Here is a 15551-nt window from a genome sequence, read left to right on the forward strand (position 1 = left end):
GCTAACGTCTTTTGAGTGCTTAATATGTTCTGGGTGCTATTCTTGGCATCTTCTGTGCACTTATTCATATAGGCTGCAAAACACAGCTGTGGGGGTAGTTCCTAGTGGTATTCTCATTTCACAATAATGAAACAGAGACTCAGGGTAAGAAGCAAAATCCACTTAAAAGTGGAGGAGCCTGGACTCTGACCCTGGCAGTCTGACCTCAGCGTTCTTGACCGCTTTTCATAAACTTGAGGATGGATCCTAATCATAGAGCATCAGCCATATCAATGGGGCTTCATCTCCAGGGAACTTTTATGATGGAAGTGAATTATGCTCACCAAGAAGACTTACTTTTCCTAGGATTTTAGAATGCACTAGGTAAGGTGCCTATTGTGTGGCCTAACTCTAGGCGATGTTTGGGTCTATTTCCTTCTTTTCATAGAACAACTGAGACTAACACTGAGGACTGCCACTAGGGATGTACATCCGGGGGCTGTGTTGACACCTGCCTCACCAAAGGACACTCCACTGCTCCCTTTGTTAAACACTTGTCCTCATGGACTTCACTGATATTCTCAAAACTGACCCACATCTAGGGTAGGTACCCAGGAGGGCACTGCTGGGTAAACCATGTTAATTCGATTTGTACTGCTTTTGTGCTGCTGTTAAAAATCCATACATTTGTTCAACTAGCTTCACGATTGTTATTAATTTCTAAAAGTGGTGGATTTCAGGTTCTTGAGTATAGATAGCAGAGGAGCTTACTGATTGATCCCCTCACTAAAGACAACTAAAAATACTGGACAAAATAATTGAAATCTTTTTACTCTTTGCCTCATCTGCTGTGAGAATGAAGACCATTCTCAGCAATCAGACTGTTGACATTCCAGGAAATGTTGACGTGACCCTAAAGGGACAAGCTGTTACTGTGAAGGACCCCAGGGGAACCCTGCAAGGGGACTACAATCACATCGATGTAGAACTCAGTATCCTTGGAAAGAAAAAGAAGAGGCTCCGAGCTGACGAATGGTGGGATCTAGAAAAGAAATTCAACTCTCTGTAGTCACGCACAGGATGTGATCAAGGGTGTCACACTGGACTTCCATTGCAGGATGAGGTCCGGGTATGCTCACTTCCCCAACAAGATTGTTATTCAGGAGAATGGTTCCCTGGTTGAAATCTGAAATTTTGTGGGTGAAAAATATATTCACAGAGTTTGGATTAGGCCAGGTGTTGCTTGTTCAGTATCTCAAGCCTAGAAAGATGAGTTAATTCTTGTAGGAATGACGTTGAACTTGTATCAAACTCAGCTATTTTGATTCAGCAAGCAACGACAGTTAAAAGCAAGGATATCAGAACATTTTTGGGTGATATCTATGTTTCTGAGCAGGTTGATGAATAAGATGTAAGTTGTCCGGCTACAGAAACAGCAAAATGCCAGGTGACTTTTCAGACTTACCTGTGGTATTTTAAAGGTGCAATAAAAGCCATATTGACTTGGGGCTTTTTCTTAAACCAAACCAAACCACCCAACCAAATAGACAAGCAAAAACACCTCTTTTTAAATGCATCAATTGACTGGAAAAGAATGAAATTTGGAGGCCAAAAGTCGTGAAAACAGGAGCCAGAGAGAATCCTCACACTGATGTCAACATGTACAATGAGATTTAACTTTCACAAACCTCACAAGGCATTGGAAGGCTTGCTAAAGGTGAGGAGTCTAATAGGAGGCTGCAGTCCCAGCATAAACTTGTGAACCTGGAACCCAAAAGCTACAATTTATTATTAGGGTGAATTCAAAATAAATCCATGCTCTACCTACTTGCACTAAACAGAAGGGAGAAAAGCATCTCTCAAGAATGAATAACTACCTGCTAGCCATTGTGCAGAGTTGCTGCCCAAATTCACACTACCTAGGTGGCCCAAATAGTCAAAACCAATAATTTTCTTTTTTGCAATCCCGAGCTGCCAGTGCCCTCAGGAGCCTAGCAGTAACAAAGGAAAAACAGTCCTGGAAGAAAACACCTTCAACCCAGGTGTCGGAGAATTTCCACGGGCATAGTTCTAAGAAACATGAGCTGACAGTAAAAACAAATCACAAAACACAAGGAAACAAGACCCCATGAGTGAGGTTACACAAGAGAAAAAAAAAAAAAAAACACAGTGGTTCACAGTCCAGGGCAATTTTGCCCTGCAGGGGTATTTTTGTTTGTCATAACTGGAAAGGGAGAAACGTGTGCTACTGGATCTAGTGTGTAGAGACACCAGGGATGCTATTAAACATCCTAAAATGCACAGGACAGCTTCCTACAATAAAGATTCATCTATCCCATAATGTCAATAGGGTCAAAGTTGAGAAGACCTGAGACAGCAGAATCAAACCTGCAAAGCTTCTGTTTTGGAATGATCAGAAATAGTACATGCAATAAATAAAGGTGCAGTCTTGAAGAAATTTAACATATGAGTAAAGAGCAATGGGTTGTATTGTCAAGCAGATTTGAAGAAAAACCAAAAAAAAAAAAAAAAAGAATTAAGCAAAACAACTGAAATTTAGAAATTAGTAGGACAACCATCTTTGGAAAATAGCTTTGAATTATCTAGCAGAATTGAAGATATACATAGTCTGTGACCCAACAGGTTTATTCCTTTTGTTTTGTTTTGTTTTGTTTTAACAAGTTTATTCCTAATGCACAGCCTGGAGACACCCATGCCCATGTGCTCCAACATACATATACACTGATGTATGCATATACATGTACAAATATATTTACAGTGTTCATAGCAGCATTGTTCAAAGTGGTTCCTCCTCAGAAAGGGAAAAAGCTAAAGCAACAAAATATAATGAAAATGTATAATATACTCATACAAAAGACTATCTCACAGCAGTGAAAGTAAACGAATCATTGGTACAAACATGGGTTAGCTTTCAAACAGCATGTTGAAGGAAAGAAGCAAAACTCCCAATATATACAGATTATCAGGTTAGAAGAGAACAGACAAAAATGGACAGAGCTAATGGAACTATAAAGAGAAGCAAAGACATTAATTACATCGAGGTCAGAGTGGTAGTTATCTCTGGTGGAGGAAGGAGTTAGAGATCATGAAAGGACACATGAGGGTTTCGGGACTATTGGTAATGTTATACTTCTAGGGTGATTACTTGGAATTTGTTTTATAATTAATTGTTAAGATACGTGTTTAATTTGTTCACACTTTTCTGAATTGTGTTGTATTTTCCCAATTAAAAAAAAAGTTTTAAAAATGAAATGGCAGGTTTAATAGCAAATTAGACAAAGCTGAAGTGAGAATAATTGTACTGGAAGACAGATCTGAAGAAATTATCCAGATTGCAGTTCAGAGAACAAAGAGATGGAAAGTATGACAGAAAAATTAAACTGGAATTGTGGAAGACATGAGAGAGAGAAGGAACAGACAATATTTGAAGAGTTAATGGTTGACATCTTCTTAAAGAATAGATAACTGATGACTGTCCACTATATTGGAAAGCCCAGCTAATCACAAGCAATAGAAATAGAAGGTAATCCACATCTAGGCCACATCACAGTGAAATTATCAGAATCTCTCAATTTTTTTAATTCAAAAGAAAGAGAAGATATTAAAAGCAATCAGAAAGAAAAGATACATAATCTGCAAGTAAAGGACAATTAGACTGACTGCTTTTTCATCAATAGTGAAAGCCAGAGGACAGTAGAGTTATATCCTTAATACGCTTTTTAAATTTTTCATCCTAAAATTATTATTCTTAATGAAAATACCATCTGTGAAAGAAATATAAAAATATTTAATAATTTATGGATTAAATAATGAATTATAATGGAAATTTAAAATATTTAGAAAAGTTTTAAAACAAAAACACTACATGTCAAATTTGTTAAATATAATTAAAGTGGTACTTTAGAAGGAAATAATAATCTCAAACACTTTCATTAGAAAATAAAAAGATTGAAAACTGGGGGTACCTGGGTAACGCAGTCAATTAAACATCCAACTTGGTGTTGGCTCAGGTGGTGATCTCAGGGTGGTGCTCAGGGCAGAGTCTGCTTAAGTTTCTCTCTCCCTCTGCCTCTCCACCCCCTGCTATCTCATCCTTTCCCTCTCTAAAATAAATAAATATATCTTTAAAGAAAAAGATTAAAAATTAATGTATTAGCTATTTAACTTCAGAAATTTAATAAATAACAATAGATTAAACTCAAAGAAAGTAGAAGGAAGAAAATAATAAAGATAAGAACCAGAATTAATAAAATAGAAAACAGAGAGGATCAATAATGCCAAAAGTTAGCTTTTTGGAAAAGCCTAATACAATTGATAAAACTCTGGCAAGAATGAATGAGTAAAAAAGAAAAGACATGACACAAAAAAATGAAGAATGAAAAGGGAGACAAAATTACATTGCTACAAGGATTTTAAAAAGAGAGTAAGATGATATTAAGAAAACTTCTATGTGTAAAATTTTAGAACTTTAGATGAAATGGAAAAATTTCTAGGAAAATATAATTTACCAAAACTAACTGAAGAAAAAAATCTGAAGTCTTGTAACCAATAAGAAAATTGAATCAGTAGTTCTACCAAAAATTCAAGAAATAATTCCATCTTACAAAAACTTTTCTAGAAATATAAAAAAGGGGGAAATCCCCATATCATTTTACTTAACATAACCTTAACACCAAAACCAGATCAAAAAAAGTATGAGGACAAAATTTTATAGGCCATTTTTCTCATGAATATCTAGGCAAAATCTAAACAAAATATTAGCAAATCAAGTCAGGTATGCCAACATATAGAAATATACTACATCTTGAACAAGGGTTTATTCTGGGGATGAAAGGTGTTCTATCATTTAAAAAAAACATTTAATGTAATTAAACACATTAACAGATTAAAGGCGATAAGTCATCTCACTTGCTACTACAAATTTTTGATTAAATATCTGTTCATCATGAAAACTTAGCAAACTAGAAGCAGAAGGAAATTGATAAAAGAGAGCCTTTAAAAACTCCCAGCAGGGCAGCCTGGGGGGCTCAGCGGTTTAGCGCTGCCTTCAGCCCAGGGTGTGATCCTGGAGACCTGGGATCGAGTCCCACGTCGGGTTCCTTGCATGGAGCCTGCTTCTCCCTCCGCCTGTGTCTCTGCCCGCCCCCTCTCTCTGTGTCTCTCATGAATAAATAAATAAAATCTTAAAAAAAAAACTCACAGCAAACACTATACATAATGGCGAATCCTTGAAATATTTCCTACAAGATCTGAACAAGAAGAGAATATACATTATCATCTGGAAGTTCTAAGCAAGACACAGAAAGTGGGAAAGGAGAAAAAGAAAGGAGGGGGAAAGTTATAAGAACTGCTAAGGGAGAATCAAAATTGTTATTTTTCACAGATGATAAGATTATCCAAATCCTAAAGAATCCACAAATAAGTAATTAGAACAAACTGAAGCATTTTGCAAGGTCACTGACCAAAAATATCAATATACAAAAATCAATTTCACTTAATTTTATTTCCAAGAACCAGCAAAAACAGATAGAGGACACAGCTTTTAGAACTGTGGTCATTCAAAATAACAGCAAAATATAAAGTCACTGGGAATATATCTAAGAGAAGATTGCAAGTTTTTTATGAAGAAACATTTAAAACTTTATTTAAAAACATTAAACGGGAATTGTTATTTCATGTAACAGTTGTGCAAAACACACTACATATCAAGTGCTTCTAATGATTTACAATTGTTAACCTACTAATTTCTCAAAACGATCCCCATGAGAGAGACGTCATTATGATAATCATTGCATTTACAGGTGAGGAAACTAGAAACTACCACAAAATGGCAAATCGTGAGCGAGAGAGCTGGGATTTGGACCCAGGCAGTTTAGCCATAGAATGCATGCTCTGAACCTATTACTTTGCCTTTCTTGATGAATTAAATAAATGGACAGAGGCATCTTATTTATAGTTTGGAATACACAAAATTATAAAGACGTCAGTTCTCTCCAAAGTTATAAAGATGCCAATTCTCTGTGAAATTAATTGATCGTTTCAATGCAATTCCAATTAAAATCCCAAGAGATGCCACAGTGGTCCAGGGGTGGTATCTGTCAGGATTTTGAGGTCCACTTGCAATTCCTGAGGCAAATCACAGCTCTAATGTGACCCATGTAGACGGCAAGACTGGGCTGCCCCATTTATTAAACACCTACGATGTTCTAGTCACTGCTCTAGAAACTGGGATTAGGGGAGAACAAGATAGACATGGTCCCTGCTCTTGTTGAGTTTTTAATCTAGGGGGGATTTTTGCTTCTACCTATAAAAACATGACTGGTATCAGATTATCCCTCGCACCGAGAACTTTAAAAGCTTTGTAAAACTGTTTGAAGGCATGATGGGCGGCAGCCATCCTGGGTGAAGGGCCGCAGTCCAAAGCGAAGGGAAATGTGCTCAGCTGATCCCAACATTTTAAAGATAATCTTCCATCAAGTAATTTGTCTCAATTGTTCATATGTAAGGCAGTGCCTCGAGGAACCAAGTAGAAATTTTGGCAAGGCAATGCTATGGCTCAGAAGAGACAAATTAGAGTTTGGGGCTCCAGGCTTTCAATTTAGCCGCTGGAAGAACTTATATCCTAGAAGTAAGGGGAACATGGAAACAGACAAGCCTCAATTGAATCACGTTAATTTGATCATAATCTATCTGCCTGCCAGAAGAAAATTGAATCCTTATTTGGAGGAAGTTAACATCATCTAGAGCTTCTACATTTTATCAGAAACAATATCTAGCAATCAATCAAAAATTGTCAACACCAGAGATTGAAAGCCAAGGGGGGGGGGGGGGAAGGCCCTTATCTCCAAGAAGAAAACCCAGCCCCGTAGGTGATTCAGATTAGTTATTTACCAGATTTAGGTTAACATATTCAAGAAAATACAGTAAAAGATAGTATATTTCAGCAGAGGACTAGAATCTTGAAAGATTCTCTTCTCTTGAAGAGAGCCTAGGACTGAAAAATAGGATAACATAATTAACAACAAACAATTATTTGCTGGGCCTAACAACAGAATAGACTAAGCAAAAGAAAGGATCGGTAAACTGGAAGATGGATCAATAGAAACAAATCAGATTAAAGTCAAAAATCACTCTCCCAGGAAGGTGGAAAATGTGTAAGACACACAATATATGGTTAAAACCCCAACATATATGTAACTGGTGTGCCAGAGAAGAGAGAAGAAAGGTAAGATAGACGCAGTATTTGAAAAGATACTTCAAATATAAGTGTTCTGGGGCGCATGGGTGGCTCAGCGGTTGAGCATCTGCCTTCAGCTCAGGTCATGATCTCAGAGTCCTGGGATGGAGCCCCACATCGGGGTCCCTGCTCAGTGGGGAGCCTATTACTCCCTCTCCCTCTGCTCCTCCCCCTGCTCATTCTCTCTCTATGTCTCTGCCCTCCCCCTCTCAAATAAATTTAAAAAATCTTAAAAACAAACAAACAAACAAACAAACAAACATAAGCATTCCAAATCCTAGAATATTCCAAAATAGTAGAGGAGGTGTGGGGGGGTATGGGTGAAACTGGTGAAGGGGATTAAGAGCATACTTACTGGGACACCTGGGAGGCTCAGGGCATGACTCGGGTCCTGGGATCGAGTCCTGCATTGGGGTCCCCACAGGGAGCCTGCTTCTCCCTCTGCCTGTGTCTCTGCCTCTCTCTCTCTCTATGTCTATCCTGAATAAATAATAAATAAAATCTTTTAAAAAAAAAGCACTCTTACTGTGATGAGCACAGGATAATACATAGAATTGTCGAATCACTGTATTGTACACATAAAATTAATATAACACTGCACGTTAACTCTACCTGAATAAGATACACATACACACACAGGGGGAAAAAAGAAATGAAGAAAAAAACAAAGCAGTAACAACAACAACGGAAGTGGAGCCATAGACTCAAGAATATCCATCCCCTTCCCCTGCAACAAGAAACCCATAAATACACCATAGTACAAAACAAAGAGAAAATCTTAAAAGCAGACAGAGTAAAAAGATTCTTTGTTGCCAAGGAGGTAATACAATCAGCAAACGCTTCAACAGAAACAGTGAAAGCCAGGAAACAATGGAGCAAACTTCTAAAGTGCTAAAAACAACTGCAGGTTTAGGATTTATAAAGAGCAAAAGGAACTTGGGAGTGACATCAGCAAGACGGCAGAGTAGGGGACAGCAGGCTTTGTTCCCCACAAAAAAACGACACACAGCTATCCTCAAGCAGAAACAGCCCTGGGAGGGCTCAGAGGTCCAATAAGAACCTACAGAAACGCCATGGAGCAAACATGGAAAATACCCACGGAGAAAGACGGCTGGGGACACTGGCTTGGCTACGACGTCTGAGGTGGCTGGGAACAGACACCAAGTGGGGTCTATGAGTGTCGGCCACGTGGCCGTGCCATCAGGGTCCCCAAGGGCTGCCCTGTGGGGACAGCAACAGCCTCACACCACGTACCAGACTCAGTTCTGACATGGAGGCCTAAGTGTGGAAGGTCAAGCAAAGCCACTTCTGGAGGAAAACAGGGAAAAGTATTTTCATGACCTTGTAATAGATTTCTTAAACAGGAACAAAAATTCTTTTTTTTTTTTAAGACTTTATTTATTTATTCATGGGAGACCCAGAGAGAGGCAGAGACACAGGCAGGAGGAGAAGCAGGCTCCCTGCAGGGAGCCCGACGTGGGACTCGATCCCGGGACCCCGGGGTCACGCCCTGGGCCAGAGGCAGACGCTCAACCGCTGAGCCCCCCAGGGATCCCAGGAACAAAAATTCTTAAGTCTAAAGGAAAAGAGGCAAAATGACATCTTAAGAGTGAAAAGGAAACCAGAGCGGGAGAGGATACCTGTCATTTTCCTCTCTGGCAAACAACTGCTATCAAGAAACGAGGGGCACTGGGGTGCCTCATTCGGTTAAGTGTCTGAGTCTTGCTCCGGTATTGATCTCAGGGCTTACGAGGTCACGCCCATGTTGGGCTCTGTGCTGGGCAGGGAGCCTATTCATTAAAAAATATAATATATATGAGAAAAGTCCTACAATCAGTAAGAAAATAATAAACAACCTAATAGAAAAATGGACAAGGCACTTGATCTGGAATTTCACAAAAGAAGAAATACGAATGATCAATAGATACCTGAAAAAATGTTCAACTTTATTAGTCATTAAGGATGTGCAAACTTTATTTTTAAAGATTTTATTTTATTATTACTATTTTTTAAAATTTATTTATGACTGACACAATGAGAGAGAGAGACAGAGAGAGAGAGAGAGAGAGAGGCAGAGACACAGGCAAAGGGAGAAGCAGGCTCCATGCAGGGAACCCGACGTGGGACTCGATCCCGGGACCCCGGGGTCACACCCTGGGCTGAAGGCGGCGCTAAACTGCTGAGCCACCCAGGGATCCCCCAGATTTTATTTATTTATTTGACAGAGAGAGAGAGAGAGAGAGAGAGAGAGAGACCCAGAGGGCATGGCGGGGTGGGGGTAGCCACAGGCCCCCTTGGAGCCCAGATGCCTGCCGCGGCCTCCGTCCCAGGCCCGGGGTCATGCCCCGAGCCGAGGCAGCTGCTTTGCCCCCTGGGCCTCCAGGTGCCCGAGAGATGCCATCATCGTCCCTCCCGAGAAACAAACCAAATTGTTAAGTCTGACACGATCAGGCCTCGGGGCGGGTAGATCGGTGCAGTCACCTTCAGCGACAGGCTTGACGTCAGGGAACCAAGTGAAGATGCCGGGGCCGCGGGGCAGCAGGTGCACCTGCGTGTGCACCCCCGGGCCGCGGGGCAGGGATGACCCTCCAGCCCGAGGACCCTCCCCACCAGCAGTCGGACCAGGACGCGAAGGACCCCACGGCCCCCAGGGATGGGCCTCAGACGCCACGGGCCAGACGTTCAGAGACACGGGGACGAAGCCTCGGGTCACTTCGGGAGAGAAGCGTGACGCAGCCTGAAGGAAGGCAAGGAAATCAGAGGCGCAGGCTTCATGACCAGGGTCACCTGAGCTCAGGGGTGGAAGGCTGAGGCCGGGGGTCAGCTGGGGGCAGCTGAGGGTCAGCCGGGGGCACTGTGGCCCGCAGCCCACAGAGGCCCTGAGCGCCTGCTGCACTTCATGGTCGCACCCTATGACTTGCAAACACCACTTTCTATTCAGTAAAATCTGACACATTTAAACCTCTCGTGTGTCACAGGCTCGGGGACTTCTGGGGGCCGCCCCAGCCCAAGGATCGAGGAGAGGCCACTGAGGGGCTCCCTACCCCCAGCCACAGCCCAACGGCGGCGGCGGCGGCGAGGGTCCCCCAGCACAGCTGCATTCCCGGCCCGGACGCCCACGGCCACCCCCTGCAGAGGACCTCCTCCTCACAGTCCCCGAGGACACCCACCCTCCTACTCTGCTCCCGCGGGCAGACGGCAGGCTGTCAGGTGTCCTTTCCGAGGAGGCGCCGCCCTCAGGAACTCACCCAACCCAATGGCCCCCCAGGGACTCCGTCTCCAGAGACCGTCCCTCGGGTTTTAGGGCCTCAACATCCCAGTCCGGGGGCGCACGACGGTCCCGTCTGTAGCAGAGCCGGCCGGACCGGCTGGCAGCCGCCTTCAGCTCATTGTCATCACTCCCGGCTCGGCCCGGCAGGTGGGGCGGCGCCGGCCCACAGGACTCACGCGCTGTGGGGGGGCAGCAGGGAGAAGGCAGGAAGGGCCCAGGTCCTCCCCTCAGTTCCCCCAATGGGACTGCGGGCTCTTAGCCCTGGGGGCTCCGAGGGCCACCGCGTCTGAGCCCCGGGGCTGCTGGCGGGCACCTGCTCCAAGGCCCAGCCGGTTCCAGCGCCCGCGCCGTCGCCCAGTCGCCCGGCCCTGCCCAGCCACGGCGTACGGGGGACACGGTGCTTCTGTGCCATTGCTTTCGGGGGGCATTTCCTGCCAAAAGAACCGCTCCCCGAGACCCCCTCGGCATGTGCGGGGATGCGGCGTCCGCACACGGGCTTGGGAAGAGCTGCACGTTCTAAAGCAGAGAAAATAGAAATCCTGCCAGAAGCAGCTGAAGACAGGTAGGGATGGAGACGGGGACCTAGGAAGCTTCTGCTCTCGGCCTCAGAATCGGGGTTTCGTAGGACAGATGGCCGGGGCTTATTCACAACCCGCAACGGGCAGAGCCGACCCGGGGAAGCCAGGGCCATGGCTGAAATGCACGGGGCAGGTAAGGATCGGAACCTCCCGAGGGCTCCCAGGACGCTGGTTGTTGTCCGTGCGTCCGTGTGTCCCGGGAGGCCGTGGAACCCCAGCCCCAGCCCCCAGCAGGCGGGACATGCCCCAGAGAAGCGCTGCTCTCAGGAATCCTGATAGTCCCACTAGCAACAGTAGTAAGTAGTAACCAACTCATATGCAGCCGACTGCAGGTGGGTTCTAAGCGCATTATTCTGCCCATTTTCCAGGTGAGAAGGCCGAGGCTTGGTGAGGATAAGTGACCAACCGAAGGCCTCAGGACTGCAAGTGTTGAAGCTCTCCGCCGGGCGCCCCTGCTGCGTGCGAGGGAGGGGAGGTCGGGGTCTAGACACCTTCCACGGTCACATGGGTCCTAACCCACCCGAAGAGGCAAGATCAGCAGCGGTGGAAATGTGGACCAGGACCTCCGATGGGCTGGAGGGGAGAGTGGCCGGCAGAGCCGGGGGGAGGCCCTGGAGGACGTGTGCTCCCATGCGTGTACATGACGCACGTGCGCCCACGTGCACCCAGGTGATCCCCAGCGGCAGGCGGCAAAGTCACAGGGAGCACGAGCGTGCAGGTGGCTCTGGGGGCAAGGCCGGCAGGCTGCTGGAGTCCCGCGCTGCCCACTCCCGGGGCTACGGGCGCCGGGCCGGGCGTGTCACGTGGGGTGGGATGCTCCTAAATTCAGGACTCTGGGAGCGAGGCTGTCCCTCTCCGAACAAGCAAAGCCCCAGGCAGCTCAGAGCAGCTCGCCGCTTCCTAACAGCCCTTTTGAAAAGGTCCCGGGGTCTAGAGTCCTTGACAGTCCCAGGCCCGTCTCCATGACATCCTCGCTCGCCCCGCTGGGTCCCACCAGCATCCAAAGGGCCTGGAATTCTCCCCGGTCACAGAGTGGAGGCCGTGAAGCTCAGGTGAGCCCAGAGAAGGAAAAATGGCCCAAACCCTCCTTCTGTGCCACAGAGGGGACAGGCTTTGATGACATGGGCTCCCTTGCTCAGCTCAGGTAACCAGGAAGTGTGTAGTGGGCATGTGCACATGCACTTGCTAAGTACCTGCTATATACCCACTGCAGACTTGCTCAGCAGGGCTAGGCCCTGAGACGAGGGAGTAGACATCAGTGAAGGACCCTGGCACCCACTTCGGGGTCGGCCAGCCTCGGCTCTAATCCTGCCTCCACCTTCCAGTTGTGCTGGTAACAAATTCCGTGACCATGGCTCCCACCCAGTCTGAAAACTGCAGAAATACCACTTACTTCATGGAATTATCGTAGGGACCAAAGAGTTTGTGTGTATGAAGCACTTTTCGCCGTGCCTGGTGGACAGGAAAGCCCTAGCTGACGACGGCCCAGGAATGGTCGCCACATCACCCCGAGCCGCTCCTGCTCTGGAGCCGGGGTGCTTGCCCTGGTCAGCCCGTGCCTAGCAGGTGACGTGAGACGGAGAAGGCAGCTGCCCCTGGGTTGGGGAATCCCAGGGAACGGGGCTGCCTACCCCTGGCCCCGGACGCCTGAGAGCTCACTGGCCAACAAAGGGAACAGGCTCTTTCAAAACCTGGTTATGGCGAAAATAGATGGGGACCAGCTGCTGGAGCCTGGGGAAGCCAGAGCCAGCGTTGGGAAGGCAGTGCTCCTGAAGACGGGGTGGGGGCCCGGCCCGCCCACCCCCCCCAGGGCCTCAACCTCCCCATCTATAAATGCAGAAGAGCAAACCATAGGCTGACAGGAGCCAAGGCTGAAAATCTGAGGTCAGGGCCCTGAGGCCACGGAGGCGGAGCCAAGGTGGAGAGAGGGTGCGGGGCAGGCGAGTTAGTGACCCCTCCATGTGCGCAGCTGCGAGGCTTGGCACGTTAGGAATGAAAACGGCCCCCGGAGGAAAAGGCCCTGGGCCTTGGAGGCAAGTCCACCGCCCCCCCCCCCCCACCCCTAGGCAGCCGTCCCCACGGGGTGGGGAAGCAGGGCCAGCACGCAGGCCCCGGGGCCCCAGGCGGAAGGCCGAGTTCCCACAGCCCGCTATTCGGGGAACGCGGCAGATGGACCTGCCCCAACTCCAGGGAAACATTTGGTTCCTCGTTTCACACCAACTCACTGGAGAAGGATGGTGAGGGGGGCCCAGGGAGAGACTAAGCAGGAGAGGAGGGCAGGGAGGGGCTGGGGAGCCGAGCCAGGGCACCCAGCCCGGACTTCCTGAGCTCCTTTCAGAGGCCTTGAGCAGCAGGTGACAAAATGCCACGGCTGGAGGGGACCCTCTGGAAGCCTGAGTCGGATCTCCCTGTTTTACTGAGGGGGAAACTGAGGCCCCTGGAGAAGTCAGCATAGCACAGTGGAAAGGAACTATGGAGTCAGAGACAGGGACTCATCATTTAAAAGCTGTGTAATGAATAAAATCTGTAAAAAAAAAAAAAGTGGGGGCCCCAGCGGGCTCAGCGGTTGAGCGTCTGCCTCTGACTCAGGGTGTGACCCCAGGGTCCTAGGATCGAGTCCCGCATCGGGCTCCCTGCATGGAGCCTGCTTCTCCCTCTGCCTGGGTCTCTGCCTCTCTCTGTGTGTGTCTCTCAGGAATAAATAAATAAATAAAGTCTTTTTTTTTATTTTAAAAAGAAAAAATAAATAAAAACAAGCTGTGTCGTGATTCGATGAAGGCTCCTTAATTTCTCTGAGCTTCACGTTTCCCCTTTGTGAAACGGGGACCCTGCCTTCACCCCACGTACTTGTGAGAGAAGCGTGGGGCAATGCTCTCGGTAGAGACTCTGCGAAGATCGGCTTCGGCTCTCGGGGCCACACGGGAGTCCGGAGCGGAACTAGGAGCAGGACACAGTCGTGCCGGCTGCCGGCCCAGTGAGGTGCCGCGCGTTCCTCACCCCGGCGCGGAGACTCAAAGACGAGACAAGCCCATGATGCGCCATTAAGGGTGGGGAAGGGACGTCAGAAGGGATCTTCTCATGGCCAAAGCATGGGAATGTATCACCACGGGTTCCATTCTGGGAGCTTATTTAAGTGTGTGCCTGGAATGGATTAAAGGCTGGGAGGGAACCAAATGTCATCCCAATGACCCGTTCAGCCCGCGGATGCTGGGATCCAACTGGCCAGACGCATGGCTGCTTGTACCAACCCCTGACCCTCGCCCCCAAAAGAAACAAATATTCATTCATTCAGCAAACACTGAGCATGTGATCCGCCGGGAGAAACAGGTTTTCTAATTAGCCTTGTGTCGTGAAAAAACAGCTTCGGAGATATTAAATGAGTTAAAGGTCACACAACTAGCAAGTGGCAGAGCCGGACTCAGTGTCACCTCATGTGTTTACTCCGTGCCGTCTGCACCTCCCGATGGAGAGAAAGGGGTAAGGCTGGGCAGCAGGCGATGTCCCCCGTGGTGGACAGAGACAGAGGGCTTGGGACAAGGTTGGGCTGGCCCCTTCCTGAGGAAAGAAGTAGCCCTCGGAGGCCGTCTTGAGACCTCATTCCTGGAGCCACCGAGCTCTCTCTGGGTGCCGCCTCGCCCTGGGCAGGAATCTGTCTACATGGGTCCCTTAATGGGGCCTCTCCCTGCAACATCCTCAACCTCCGGGAGCTCGCCTGGGCTGCCACACTCATGTCCCCATCCTGAGTCCAGAGGGACAGGCAGAGAAGGAAATTCAGAGCCTGAGGACGCAGACACAGTCCCCGGCTAATGGGAGCCCTCGGGGAGCCCCTCACTTGTTAGGGAAGATGCACCTCTCTCCCCAGCGAGCTCCCAGGATGACAGAGTGATGGAAAACGACGACAACGACAACGGCACTACTGCTGCTCTCAGGGAGTTCCCAGTCCGATGGAGGAGACAAGGACAGAAGGCCAATTCAATAATGATAACGGAGCCAAGTTTGTTGAGTAGATACTAAATACGAACCCATTTAATCTATACAACAGTTCCACGAAACAGGTCCTACTTTTTACCCTTTTAAAGAATTAAAGGTCACACAGCTCGAAAGTGACAATGCCAGGATTGAAATCCAGGCAGTCTGGCTCAAGGGTCTTTCAAGTAAAAGACCAAGAAAAAGCAAGCCACTGAGCAGTGCTCGGCAGGCTGGGAAACGTTGACAACTGTGGATTCCAGGTGCCGGGCGCCCATGGGTCTGGCCTGAGAAGGCTGTCTAAGGGGCATGGTGTCTTGGGTCTTGCTTGGAACTAAGGGCCCAGGGACAAGGTTCCAGAAAGGCCTGAAGCAGAGAGCAGGATGGAGGAGCCAGGATGGGGGCAAGAGAAGAGGAAGCCCTGGAGGAGGGAGACCAGGAGCACCCGCAGACGGCCAGCGGACCCGCCGTGAAGAGAGCTGGCCGCGGGCAGAGGAGC

At 47.6% G+C, this 15551-nt stretch overlaps 1 pseudogene; it reads left to right on the top strand.

Annotated features, from left to right (window-relative positions):
- Nucleotides 1-835: 835 nt before the first annotated feature.
- LOC112667112 (60S ribosomal protein L9-like) lies at nucleotides 836-1387 on the top strand (annotated as a pseudogene).
- The last annotated feature ends 14164 nt before the right edge of the window (nucleotides 1388-15551 follow it).

This window comes from Canis lupus, chromosome 7, assembly GCF_003254725.2.
Source record: "Canis lupus dingo isolate Sandy chromosome 7, ASM325472v2, whole genome shotgun sequence".
In the NCBI taxonomy this organism is placed as follows: Eukaryota; Metazoa; Chordata; class Mammalia; order Carnivora; family Canidae; genus Canis; species Canis lupus.